The sequence below is a fragment of the Eschscholzia californica genome, unplaced genomic scaffold, assembly GCF_041429995.1.
Source record: "Eschscholzia californica isolate CP2 unplaced genomic scaffold, dmEscCali1.0.p SCAF_2, whole genome shotgun sequence".
Lineage (NCBI taxonomy): Eukaryota > Viridiplantae > Streptophyta > Magnoliopsida > Ranunculales > Papaveraceae > Eschscholzia > Eschscholzia californica.
The window spans coordinates 16199003-16212482 of NW_028238309.1; positions in this window are offsets into that span (position 1 = coordinate 16199003).

Below are 13480 nucleotides of genomic sequence, written 5' to 3' on the forward strand. Positions count from 1 at the left end.
TATATTGCCATTTGTATTTCAGACTGCACAGGTAGACAGCTTGCCAAAGGATCAACAAGGCTCCTTAGCAGAACGGTAGATGAAGGGGAGAGTAAAGCATGCTATTTTGGAATAGAATGGGCTAAGCAACACAACATAAATCGAGTCATTTTGGAAGGAGATTCGATGAACGTCTCCAACTTTTTGAATGGTCACCAGAGCTCGATCCACTGGACTGCTAGGCATGTTTTGAAAAAAGTCAAGAGCATTGCTTCTTCTCTAGAACATGTTTCTTTTCTGTTTGTTAATAGGCAGTTCAACAGCTTAGCTCATAACTTAGCTGTAAACTCTAGAAAGACAAAAACTTGTATCTTTAATTGTCTTTCTTCTTGCACTCTTTCTCACTGTAATATCTTAATCTTTAATCAATAGATATTACTTTGTCTCAAAAGACAACAAAAACAACATAGGGAATTGAACCTTAATTCTTTACTCTTGAATTTGATTTAGCAGTTAACTTCTTTTGAAATTTTGCGACCAGTTTCTGTAGTATTTGCAACCGTTTGAACTTTTTTGGAATTTTGTTCAAATAATTTGCAGTAGTTTGCGAATAGCTTGTAGTGGTTTGCATAGTATTTATAGTGATTTTGAGAATAACTTCTAGGCATTTGCAGGCGGTTGCAAAGAGTTTGCATTTGTTTACCAAGAATTTGCAGTTGTTTGCAAAGAGTTTTCAGTTGTTTGCCAACAATTTGCAATTGTTACAACAGGGGTGTAACACAAAGACGAAGCTCTCTGTGAATCCAAGCATGGCGGTCCGGGCTGCAAAGTCTTGGGTTCAAACATGTCAGGTCAGTCCTAATCGGGTCGTTCCAGGTCAGGAAAAAAGGAGGCACCTACATATGTCTAAATCAAGCCTAATAGGAAGGATTATATACGTCTGATTCAGGTTTAAAAAAACAAAATCTGAACTTACTGGTCGGATAAGGTATAGTGTTTCAGATTTGGTCGAAATTGAACAAAAAAAATGAAATCTGAAAGAAAATCGATAATAATGAAAAAACAAGAGTAACTTTGAGTGCGGATAAAATACTTTACGTCTTACGGTTGGTTGATATGGATACGGGAGGTGCCATATATGCTAAAGGCACAAATTAGTTTTAGTTACTTCAAAAATCATCCTCTCGTTTTTCTTATTATGGGTAATATTCTGACTCAGAAAATCATTTTCGGCTTAAATATAGAAAATGTTATTTTCAAGTAAATAACTTTCTAATATTTCCTGGTGAGAGGTATTGTTATGAACTTCTGTATTGTCATGACAATAGTGATTCCATTTTTTATTTTTTTGAAAATGACAGCTATGATTCTAAGCTACATAAGACATTGCTTTTGATTAAATGAGAGCCATAAGTCATATTTTAAGGAAAAAATAGAAAATGTGGCAAGTGGCTCTTGTAGTTTATGCATATAACACCTAACTAAACAAACAAGAAATTCAATAATATTTTACCATAGAAGAGTGAATGAAAGTTAGTGCTATCCATACTTTATTTAAGGAGACAGAACATAAACACAAACATATTCTCTAAATACCACATTATAGTAGGTGCAAGTGTGTCTTTAATTAATTTATAATACTTGTATGACATGTTAACCCAAATGTCACCCAAATAAAATTTGTGTTGGAATTTATATCACCCAAATGTCAAAAACTCATTTGTCAACTGAGGAGGTCTTAGGATAAGAGATTAAAAAAAGTATAAAAAAAACTTTCATGTTGTTTGTCTATGTATTACTTTTGTATTATATTTGTGGGACTTGAGAATCTCATCTCTCCCAATTTACTTTTCAAAAGTTCTTTACATCTCTCAAATAAACCAAACAACTAACTAATAGTTATATAATTTCATCAAAAAAAAAAAAACTAATAGTTATATAAAGCTAATTAGATCTGAGGGAGAGTATGTTTTATTTATAAATATACTTGTGGATAATACTCAAGCACTAGTGACATCCAAAAGCTACATCAATACATCAACCAACTTCACTCATTTACATAAATAAGAATACACAACAAAATTTGCTAAACGAGAATACGCAACCCAATTTGCTCCCACTTTCATCACTTTGCAATAAATAGATTACATATTAGTAAATAACATGTTCATCAGTACGAAGTTAACTATGTCGTTTAGCGTAAAACCCACGCGATCTAGCCTAGCAGAACTTCCACTATGTAGACTATAATAGATAGCTTGCCTAAAATAATAAAGGATCAATCAACTTTTTAGGATGTGTGATTAGTATCAGCAGGAATGTAGTTTTAGCGACGATAGAAACCGTTGCTAATGGACTGAAACCGTCGCTAATGGACTATAACGTCGCCAAGAGTTTTCAGCAACGACATAAAATCCGCTGCCAAAAGCGCCGTCAGGACATTATTACCGACAACTTGCACGACGGCTGAAAACCGTCGCTGATGTTCCTTATTTGTGACGTTTTTGTAAGAAATGTGTCGTTGCAAAAAGAAATTAGCAATTTTAATTCTTGGTCCCAACACTTCAGAAACATCGTTACTGTATAGTAACGACGGAATAACATCACTAATTTTCTGTTATACCAGATTGAGTCCAGTAGGGTTAGGGCATCATATATTTTACTTCTATTGTTTGCTTGATTATAGATCATATCTTAACATGGTCCAGGGGTTAACTATTTTTTGGGCATTGCGGTATGCTCACAGAAGATGTGTCTAGAGGTGGTGGAATGAGAAGGGGTAATACCATGTGTGAGATATGTCAGCAGGTGAACAAATTTTATTAATCTCTTTCTGATTCCTTTTTTCTTTGCTAATAATACTTTATTTACTACGGTTGTTCCTTAACTTATCTGGTTTTTGCTATTTTGTTAGTTTTCTTTCCTTGTGTGTTTGTGGTTGCAGCCATTCAGGTCGGGTTACACTGCACCTCCTCCGTTATTCCATTACAGAAGTTTTCAAATGAATTTCAGGTATCTGTTAAGTCTAGTCAAGTTATATACTCGTGCTAATATCCAGAAACAGATTACTAACTATGAATCTCTGAAACCATAAAAATCAAGAAACAAATGTTCGAGTTCAAAAACATTCTTCATTAGAAACTGGAAGAAGGATAAAGAAGAGGGAATGAAACGAGATCTATTAAAGAGAATGAATAGGTACCTGTTGCCATAACAATCTGCAACTAATAGGAAAAACATCAGACCCAAGAGGGAAGAAGCTCTGTTCATCAACATACCAGCAATGAGAGAGAGAAAAAGTGTAGAGAGAGAATGTAAGCACATTTAAGTGAAACAAAACTGCCTGCAAGTTTACTTATAGTTTAACCAAGTAGAATATGGATTGAAACTTGATAATGCGCTCAAGAAAACAGAATGATATGATATCATAGACATAGTAGATGTACCCATAGATTGATCTAATAGGATCTTCGTACGAAACTAAATGCGCATTGAGTGATTTTTCATAAGATGCAACATAAATAATCCAAAATGATAGTTTACCTATAACCGAAAATTTGCTGTTATATTTCAGTTAAGTGAAGTTGGTGCTTGTGATGAATCTCGAGAGTCCTACAAAGATATTCAATAGTTAAAATGTAAAATTAGGAAAGTAGTGGTTATTAGTAATTCGATGTCAAAAATTCATACCTTTGAAGTATTTTCATCGACAAAACGATCATTTTCTGTATGTGCAAACTTCTCAGCAAGTGTCTTCAATAGATCGTTTTGTTGTTTGAGTCGATCCTTCAATTGAACGACTTCTTGCCTTAGTTCAACAACCTTAGCTTTAGTTTTCCGACCAGAACTTGGTGTCTCTCCGACCCAAAATCGTTTTGGCTTTACTGGACCATAACCTCACACTCTACCTGCTCGATCAGGTCCCATTACTTGGGAGAAAATATCGTTTGGACCTGAATCGAAAAATTCTTCATCGGGTTGAATATCTTGAGTCATTTAACTTTCTAATTTTTCCATTTGATCCTGTCAAATACTACTAAATTGAGTGCAATATATATTAAGACTTCAAACAGTTATTAAGACCTTGAACTAATCTTACTGTTAATATTCCTTACCAAAACTGAAGTAGTAGACTTACTGAAAAAGTTCAATTAGAGTTTTTTTTATAATTCTTAACTAAGAAAAACAGTTTATACCAATCAAACCTAAACCCCCTTCTAATTTCTTTATCCATTTCAATCACCAACAACACAATCACAATAAAAAATAGTTATTACGACAACAGTATCACCATCATATACCATCTTCAAAAGTTCTGACTAAAGACTTATGAGGAAAGACTAGCAATAAAAACATGAAAGAAACTTATAAGTTAAATATACATCATCTTTTCCCCGTATAATGGGTTCACCGGAGCAAGATTTTTGCGTGTACGAATCTTTTTAAACAACATCGTACGAGAGGGGGGCTTGTTATGCTCTTTCCTCAACTATGAAAGAAAAATACAGTATGGTCTAAGCACATAACAAATGTAATCATTCCAATTAGATATGGGAAAAGACTAAAGTAACCTCTTCTGCATATTTAGCATACAGCTTTGAACCACCTGTGTGTTGAATCCAGTTACAAGCCTTATTTCGTGCATTTGTAAGGCTTTGTTCCTACATTATAAGAATCAATTTTTTTACAAAATATAATTTAATGATATATCTAGTTGTAATTTCTTAGCATTAGTACCTTAATTTTATCTTTGTTCCAGTAATTGACCATCTCCACCCATTGACTTGGGACAACTCCGTCAGTCGATTAGCGTGCTGATCTTCTACTTTGTCAAATGGAGTAAACCCTTCTCTTTTAGTTTGACATTTAAAATTTCTCCATCTAAAACTTAGCCTCTCAGATAACCATTCTGTCGAGATCACGAGGAATATCGAATATTTCCTTTTACAAAAAAAAACATATCAATTAGAATATATATCATGTAAGTTTAGATAGAAGGTATTCGTTTATACATATACCTTGATTTGGGTTATTGCATTAGCTGTATGAAATCCCTATGCAACTTCTCCATATCCTTCCAATTATATATAGTAAGTGGAAACATATTTCCATCCATCGTAAAATATTCGATATAGCTCGATAAGTGTGTTGCATGACCCCTAAAAGCTGCAAATTATTATCAAGTTATATTTTGAATTTCCCTCAATTGGTAGTTGATCTATCCATGTGAGCTTAATTGACCCCCTTCCTTTCTTTCTACGTACTTGGTTATCTTCATATATTACCCTGCAACTACAATACGCAAACCTTGTTGAGTCAAGAGAATATATAGTAATAAGTGATGACTGCAATAACTGATTTAATTCACTATTATGGAACTAAAACTTTGAAGAATGGTAATAACTGATGAGTGCAAGTATGAAGAGATGGTTGATAACATATAAAAAGTTATATAAGAAGACAAGGAACAAACAATGCGTGGCAACCACATTAATAATAATAATATTTCAACATAAGAAACGATGCAAATTAAAACGCTCAACTTGAGATCGTAAAGAAATTTTAATGTGGTAGAAATAGTTAAACAAAACATAAGGGACATTGCAAAATATGGTGTCCTAGAGGACTTAGATTTAGAAGTCAATGTAACATTTTTCATAGTTAATGTATCTAATAGCCTAAGACTCATCGTCTTCCATGTCCTCGAGCTCATTACTTTCAACATCATCATCATAAGTAAATTCTAGCTCCACATCTTCGTTATCGACCTCGTCTCTGACATCATTTCCATTCTCAATTACATTAGTTGGATCATCCGCAAGAACAATCTCGCCCAGTACATCCTCATTAACAATACTGAATTTCTTCATCATCAAGATTGACATTAATAAGAATCGGAAATGGATCACTATCCAATAGTTGGTCATTAAATTCAGGACTACTCATGTCAAAAGTGTCCCTCGGGTTATTCTTTACAACAACATTCCATTCAAGCTCACTTGGATCTTAAATATAAAACACTTGTCTAACCTGAGATGCCGAGACATAAGGCTTTTCATTTTGGGTCGACACAAATGAGCGAAATTAACAAGTGTAAAACCTAGATCGTCAACCTTCATACCTCTACATTTGGCAACATCAACAATCACACTTAAATAACCCAAATTTATAGTTTTGCCTATATGATACTTCAATTTTATCAGTCACCCGTCTATAATATGTTATCTTTGCATCAACTGGTTTTCGATCCTTCACACTAGAGTAGCATGGAACAATTGCATCTACCGCAACACAACTCTTCTGCGTTTTAGTTTAGAACCAGTTAATAGTCAAAAGAAATTTGAACCAAATCATATATGTCATCTTTAATTTATCTCAGTCAGATTGATAAAAATACGGAGAATAACCATCTGGACCTGAGTGCCATTAGTTTAGAACCAGTTAATAGTTTGACTGATCTCCTCGACAGGGGGTGTAGACGTAAGGGAATTATTTTGAATGTCAGACATGCTAGGACTAATAAGGTTAAGGACACTACTAAATTACGAAGTATTTGTAACAGGATATTATGACGGCTATGAAGGAACCGTTAGAAATACATTTTTAATGACGGTTAAGAAATAAAAAACTATTATAAATAAGTTTCTTATGACGACTTTGTAATGGAAACCGTCTTATATACATACTTACAATGATCTCTCAACAAAACCGTTACAAAAGAGAAAAATACGGAAGAGTTCTGTTTTTTTAGTTGAACATTTATGACGACCCTCATGGAGCAGTCATCACTATGCTATTATAACGGTCTATAAGAGCCATTATAAATAGCATAATTAAGTCTGCAGCATCCTTTGCGCCTATATTTGGGTTTTTGTAACGACTTTGGAAAATAATAGTCGTTACAAAAACCCTAATGGCACTATATCATCGCGCCAAAAAATCTTACTTCACACTCATTTTAGCAACTGTAGTGGCCAAAAATTGTACTAGGCCTACTTCGTCTAAATGTCGCCTAGACCTAACCTACTTCGAATAAATGTCACTTGGGCCCAGGCTACTCGTCTACTGGTTGGACACTTTCTAACTAAGAATTCGACCCATTAGAAGTCTGAAGGCTCCAAGCCCATGGGAACGTCCATCTAGACAAACAATAACCCATCAAAAGTAATAATGCTCCAAGCACCCATCGTCACCCTCAACCGAGGTTGCGGGGTGTCGATTCAACCTCAACTCGGAAGATCTCGCCACATGCCACTTGACTAGGTCAGTCAAAGGCCCCACGTCACCTCAAATATCTCGAAGTCATCTCTGAGTACGAAGGGTCTAAAGTCGAGGCGACGTAATCGTACGATCAAGTTACTCTAGGCGACAGATCGACGACCAAGAACGATTCTCCCTTAGTTTTCGGGGTCACCCTCGATACCGAGCATTTCGGATCTGATAGACTCCACGAGTCTGTCATTCGCCTATAAATAGAATGAGACTCAGACTCCGAAAGGCATCGAATATCGACTAGAACCCTACTGATCAGTCTTCTCTCTCCCACTTGTTATCTTTTAATCAGTACTCCAGACGACGATAACCTACCTTCGAACTCTAGTAAACTTGAAGCATTATCTTCTGGTAAATCATTTAAGACGACGATTTTCTATCTTCAAAACAGATAACATGAAGTATTGAATGTGTTCATCCATTATTTATATCATTCTTTATTGATAGAAAATTATTGATTTGGGTGTCGAAGGGTCGATGGTGCTGTCGTCGACCATCATTTTTATGTGTGCAGGTCGGTCAAAGCTCATAAACAAGTAGGAGAAGCACAACCTTCACCCATCCACCGAAGCTAACCGACCGATAATCAACCGAAGCTAGACTGGGGGGACAAATGGTGCCTAAAATGCAAGCTTGAATTCCCTCAAAGCTCTAGGGAGACTAGAGCTATAACCTCAAACTTCAGACGAGGAACATGAGACTTCGACGAAAAACCAAAACTTTCTAGAAGCTTAGTGTCGCTTCAACGAAGCAGCAAGGTTCGCGCTCGAACTCCAGTTGGCGTAACAGGGACAAACTGTGCATCAAAATGCAAGTTGAACTTCCATAGCCACACAAAACACTAGAGCAATCAACCTCAAACTTCAGATGAAGAACATAAGACTTCGACGAAAAAACAGCAATTTCTAGAAGCTTATTGTCACTTCAACGAAGCAGCGTGGTTCACACTCGAGCTCCAAGTGATCTAACAGGGAGTAATATTAGATTATACACCTTCTTGCACCCTCATTTCATCCCCACAATACACAAGACGCCACTTATCTCCCTTCCTCTATTACTCTTTTAGAACTCTTTCTACACATTGTAGTTTGCGCGGGTCGAGACATCTCCCAGACTCCACCCTACCTAAGGAAGGTTCGAGATAAACACAACCCGAGGAATATTAACACCTTGGATGTTACCTAAAAACATCAGGAAAAGATCGAGACCTCGAAGTCATCAAAACAACAGAACACCTCGAAAACTTCGCCTTCTTCTTAAAAGAATGCAACCTCGAGCTCTACCTGAAAGAATGGGGACTCAGTGCTTTTGACTCTGAACTCCAACTACAAAGTATTAAAAGTCTACCATTCCAGATGACCTTATTCAGAAATGTTAGCCCCTGGGCCAACTCAGTGAATGATAAAGGGACCTCAAAGGTTAACCTTAAGAAGTGCGCCCTCAAATTTCAGGTGACTATATTCGAGATGACAAACCTCGACTCCTAACTTGTAATGTTTTCTTACTCAACATGTTCTAAATATGTAAATTAAATTATGAATTTCATTGAACAGATTTCCATCTTTTTAAATATTCAGAAGTTCAATACTATATTTCTACTGAAGGAATATAAATAAAGCGTGGTGTAAACAACAATGAAACACCACAAAAGCCCCATGGGTGTTCGAAGTCATACATGCCTCGAAGGGGTTCAAAACATGTCTCGAAAATGAAACAGCATAAAAGCCCCATGGGCATCCAGAACGCTAAGTACCTCAAGGGCACCCACAATGCGTCTGAACAAAAAACTTACTATACACTAAAGGTCCACCCAAGCGTCTGATCCATCAGTCATTTCATGATCGAACTCATCTCCATTGGTCATTTGCCTGATCCTCTAGAGTGCCAACTCTCCTTCTACATCTCATTTCTTATGAAGCCCTTTCTAGTGGTCCTCCATTATCTCAGCTCGAGCACTGCAATCCAACAGAGTTCCCTATCTCAACAAGGTCTGCCTCAAATGTGCTTTGTTTTGCCTTCAACTCGTCATGTGTAACTCTCGACATAGACATTTCTATTTCGACAGCATGAACACCAATCTCAAATTCGCTCTCCTCCACCTCGCCCTTGGAGCAAGCCTAAAGCTACGAGAGTCACCTCCTTTCACCTGAACGAAGTGGCATTTGTTAAGTCTAAAGCTCTAAAAGTAATTTCATTTCACTCAAACGGATCGAACCGACACTAAGTCTATCTAGACTTTGATGTGAACTCCATAAAGATAGTTGTGGAGGATATGATCATTTCAAGTCTACAAGTGTGACAAAGACAAGCTCTGGTAAGTCTAGCCGGGATATGTGAAGTCTAAAGCTCTTCAAGTATTTCCATTTCACTCAAATAGATCGAGCCGACACTAAGTCTATCTAGACTTGGTTGTGAAGTACTCCATAAAGATTCGAGGTTATAATTGTGAAGGATGTGATCATTTCAAGTCTACAAGTGTGACAAGTACAAGTTCCAGTAGGTCTGGTCGACAAATGTGAAGTTTAAAGATTTAGAAATGCCACCATTCCACTCGAATGGAGCGAGCCGACACTTAGTCCACCTAGACTATGTTTGGTCTCTCTAGGGTAACTAAAATCCTGCTAAACTCAAAATGGTTAGACATCTAAAGCCACGATTCCACTCGAATGGAGCGAGCCGACACTTAGTCCACCTAGACTATGTCCGGTCTCTTCAGGGTAACTGAAATCCCACTAAACTCGAAATGATTAGACATCTAAAGCTATCATAACACCTTCATTCCACTCAAATGGAACGAGCCGACACTTAGTCCACCTAGACTATGTTCAGTTTCTTCAGGGTAACTGAATCCCACTAAACCCAAAATGGTTAGACATCTAAAGCTACCGTAACACCCCCATTCCACTTAAATGGAGTGGGTCAGCACTTAGCCCACCTAGACTACTTAAAGCAAAATTTGAGGAAAACTTCCATAAATAGCAAAAACATAGATTTCAACAAATATATTATTTCATAAAGATTCAAGCATCAATATCTAGCTAAGAGCATGCAAAGGAAAAAATGTGAAAACCGTTCGAAGAACATATGAAGAACATGGAAAAACAAGCAAAGAACACAAAGAACGCGAAGAACAAAGGTAAAAACCAAAAAAACTTACCTTAAATATCCAGAACAAGGTAAGATCCCTCCACAATTTGCTCTAAATCCTCACAACACAAGTGAGGGAATGAGGGGTCCTCACTCCTTTATATAGGGGTTGGACTACAAAAGGAGTAGATTACACAAACTCTCTTGTCACATCGCCACGTGACACTATAACATCCACAAAATTTACTTTGTCATAAATGTGTAACATAATTGTTGAGATCCCCCACAAAAAACGTGTGTTGTCTACATAATTATATATCACTTGAATAAATATATTTATACACACATATGTATATAATATATGAATATAAATATATATATATATATATATATATATATATATATATATATATACATATATATACACACACATTAAGAAAAAAAAAATGTGGATTCCCGAACTGCCTAACGGCGGTTTGAAAATACCTCCAAACTACCCAAAGGCGGTTTGGAGATACCCTCCAAACTACCCAAAGGCAATCTAGAGACTCCTACCTCCAACTTGCCTTTGGGAGGTTTAGAGGGTTTTTTCTCCAAACTGCCGAAAAGTTTGGAGCCCCTGAGACCGCCTAAAGGCAACTTGGGGGGTATTTCCTCCAAATTACCTTTAAGCCACGATTGGACGGGTCTTTCTCAAAACTACATTCGGGCAGTCTGGAGATTTTCTTTCACAACCACGATTTGGAGATCTTTCTTCTAGCTCGACAAAGGTATTTTAGACGTCTCATTTTAGATACCCAAATAGTGATCTCGAATTATCGGACGAACTATCGAGATCTCTAGGTCGACGAAGTAAAGGTTGGACTTAACCGAATTGTGGCTCCTGTGCGACACTTAACATGGGCACCTCCTCGATGCTACCAACCTACTCTATAAGCGAGCAACTCGCTAACTTAGAGTGGGGGACAAACTGTAGTGGCCAAAAATCGTACTAGGCCCACATTGTCTAAATGTCGCCTAGACCCAACCTACTTCGAATAAATGTCACTTGGGTCCAGCCTACTCGTCTACTGGTTGGACACTCTCTAACTATGAATTCGGCCCATTAGAAGTCTGAAGGCTCCAAGCCCATGTGAACGTCCATCTAGACAAACAATAATCCATCAAAAGTAATAATGCTCCAAGCACCCCTTGGTCACCCTCAACCGAGTCTGCGGGTTGTCGATTCAACCTCAACTCAGAAGATCTCGCCACGTGCCACTTGACTAGGTCAGTCAAAGACCCCACGTCACCTCAAATATCTCGAAGTCATCTCTGACTACGAAGGGTCTATAGTCTAGGCGACGTAATCGTAGGATCAAGTTACTTTAGGTGATAGATCGACGGCCAAGAATGAGTCTCCTTAGGGTTCGGGGTCACCCTCGATACCGAGCATTTCGGATTTGTTAGACTCCACGAGTCTGTCATTCGCCTATAAATAGAATGAGACTCAGACTCCGAAAGGCATCGACTATCGACTAGAACCCTACTGATCAGTCTTCTCTCTCCCACTTGTTATCTTCTAATCAGTACTCTAGATGATGATAACCTACCTTCGAACTCCAGTAAACTTGAAGTATTATCTTCTAGTTAATCATTCCAGACGACGATATTCTATCTTTAAGCATCAACCCACTTGAAGTTCTGTTGGAACGTCTGATCGAGAAGACCTCTCGACCTGCTCCAGGAGACAAACCTGACAATAATCCTGTAGAGTCGAAGCTCCGGCCACTCTACGAGTCGAGCCATCCTCTGATGGTACAACACGGTGACACCCTCAGCATTCCACCATTTAATATTTATCTTATTTATAGTTTGCTGACTTACCGTCGGAGTCCCCTTGGCCGGCACCATCCCGGTGTCCCCAAGACTTCACGGTTTCTACTTATTTTTTGTCTGTCTACAGGTACAACCAAAACTACGTCTATCTCGAGGTCTAAAGCCCAAGTTGTTGGTGGCCCATCAATCTCCCTTCTGTTAATTGTGTGATTTTCTACCGTCCACAACGACGAGGTTTATAGTGACGATTTTTTTTCCATTATGACGGCTTCAGGCCCTCACAATAGACGCTTTCTGGCGAGTTTTTTTAGTTGTGACTGCTTCCATCCGTCACAAAAACTTTGCATTTTTGTGTGAGCATTTCCTCCAAAATTTCGGGATTTGTGGAGGTGGGAATATTAACAAAATGGCAAGTGAAATTATCAAAGATTTCATCTTCATTTGATGTCCATTCATCAACATTTCTTTGTATACCAGTGATGATTTTGACAATTCCTAACGATAGCTCTAAGAACGAAAAAATTTCTTATTTTTGTCTCCAAAGACAATAAAGTCGTTTCTGGATTTCTCGTTCCACAAACTTTCATGTTGATGATATAAGAATTCGAGGTTCCTAGTATGACCCCCATCATAAGCACTTATGTTCTTTTTTTTTTGTAAGAGCCCAAACTAAACATTTATATTAAGTGAATGCTACTATAAATCTCTTTTCTACCATGTTCCCTTTTATAGTCAATGTTGTTTTGTACTTTAATGATTTACCTAGTCGGGTATTTGCATCGCAACTTAGACGTTAAGAGACCACAAATCTCTTTTCTAAGTATCACAATCTTTACTAGATTGACAAAAATATGAAGAGTAACTGTCTGGACCCGAGTGGCTTTAGTTTAGAACCAGTTAATAGTTTGATTGATCTCCTCGACAAGGGGCTTAGATGTAAGAGAATTATTTTAAATGTCAAACACATAAGGACTAATAAAGTTAAGGCACTACAAAAACACAGAGTATTTGTGACGGGTATTTACGACGGTAATGAAGGAACCGTTACTAATACGTTTTTTCTAACCATCCCAATCTTTACCCCACCCCCACCCCCAATACAAGTTGATAATTCTGCCATTTGTGGATGCTCACAAATGATTTTGTTCTCATAAAGAATAACAGTCTATGTAAAGAGGTAATTTCTAAAAAGGTCAAAATAATATTGAAAATGAGTAGAAAAGCACAAAACATTTGAAAATTATTATTCAGGTCAAAAAGTGTGCAAATACTAAAATACCCTTTTTTGTCATTTTGTGTAACTAAATTCTTTTATTTTTCTTTA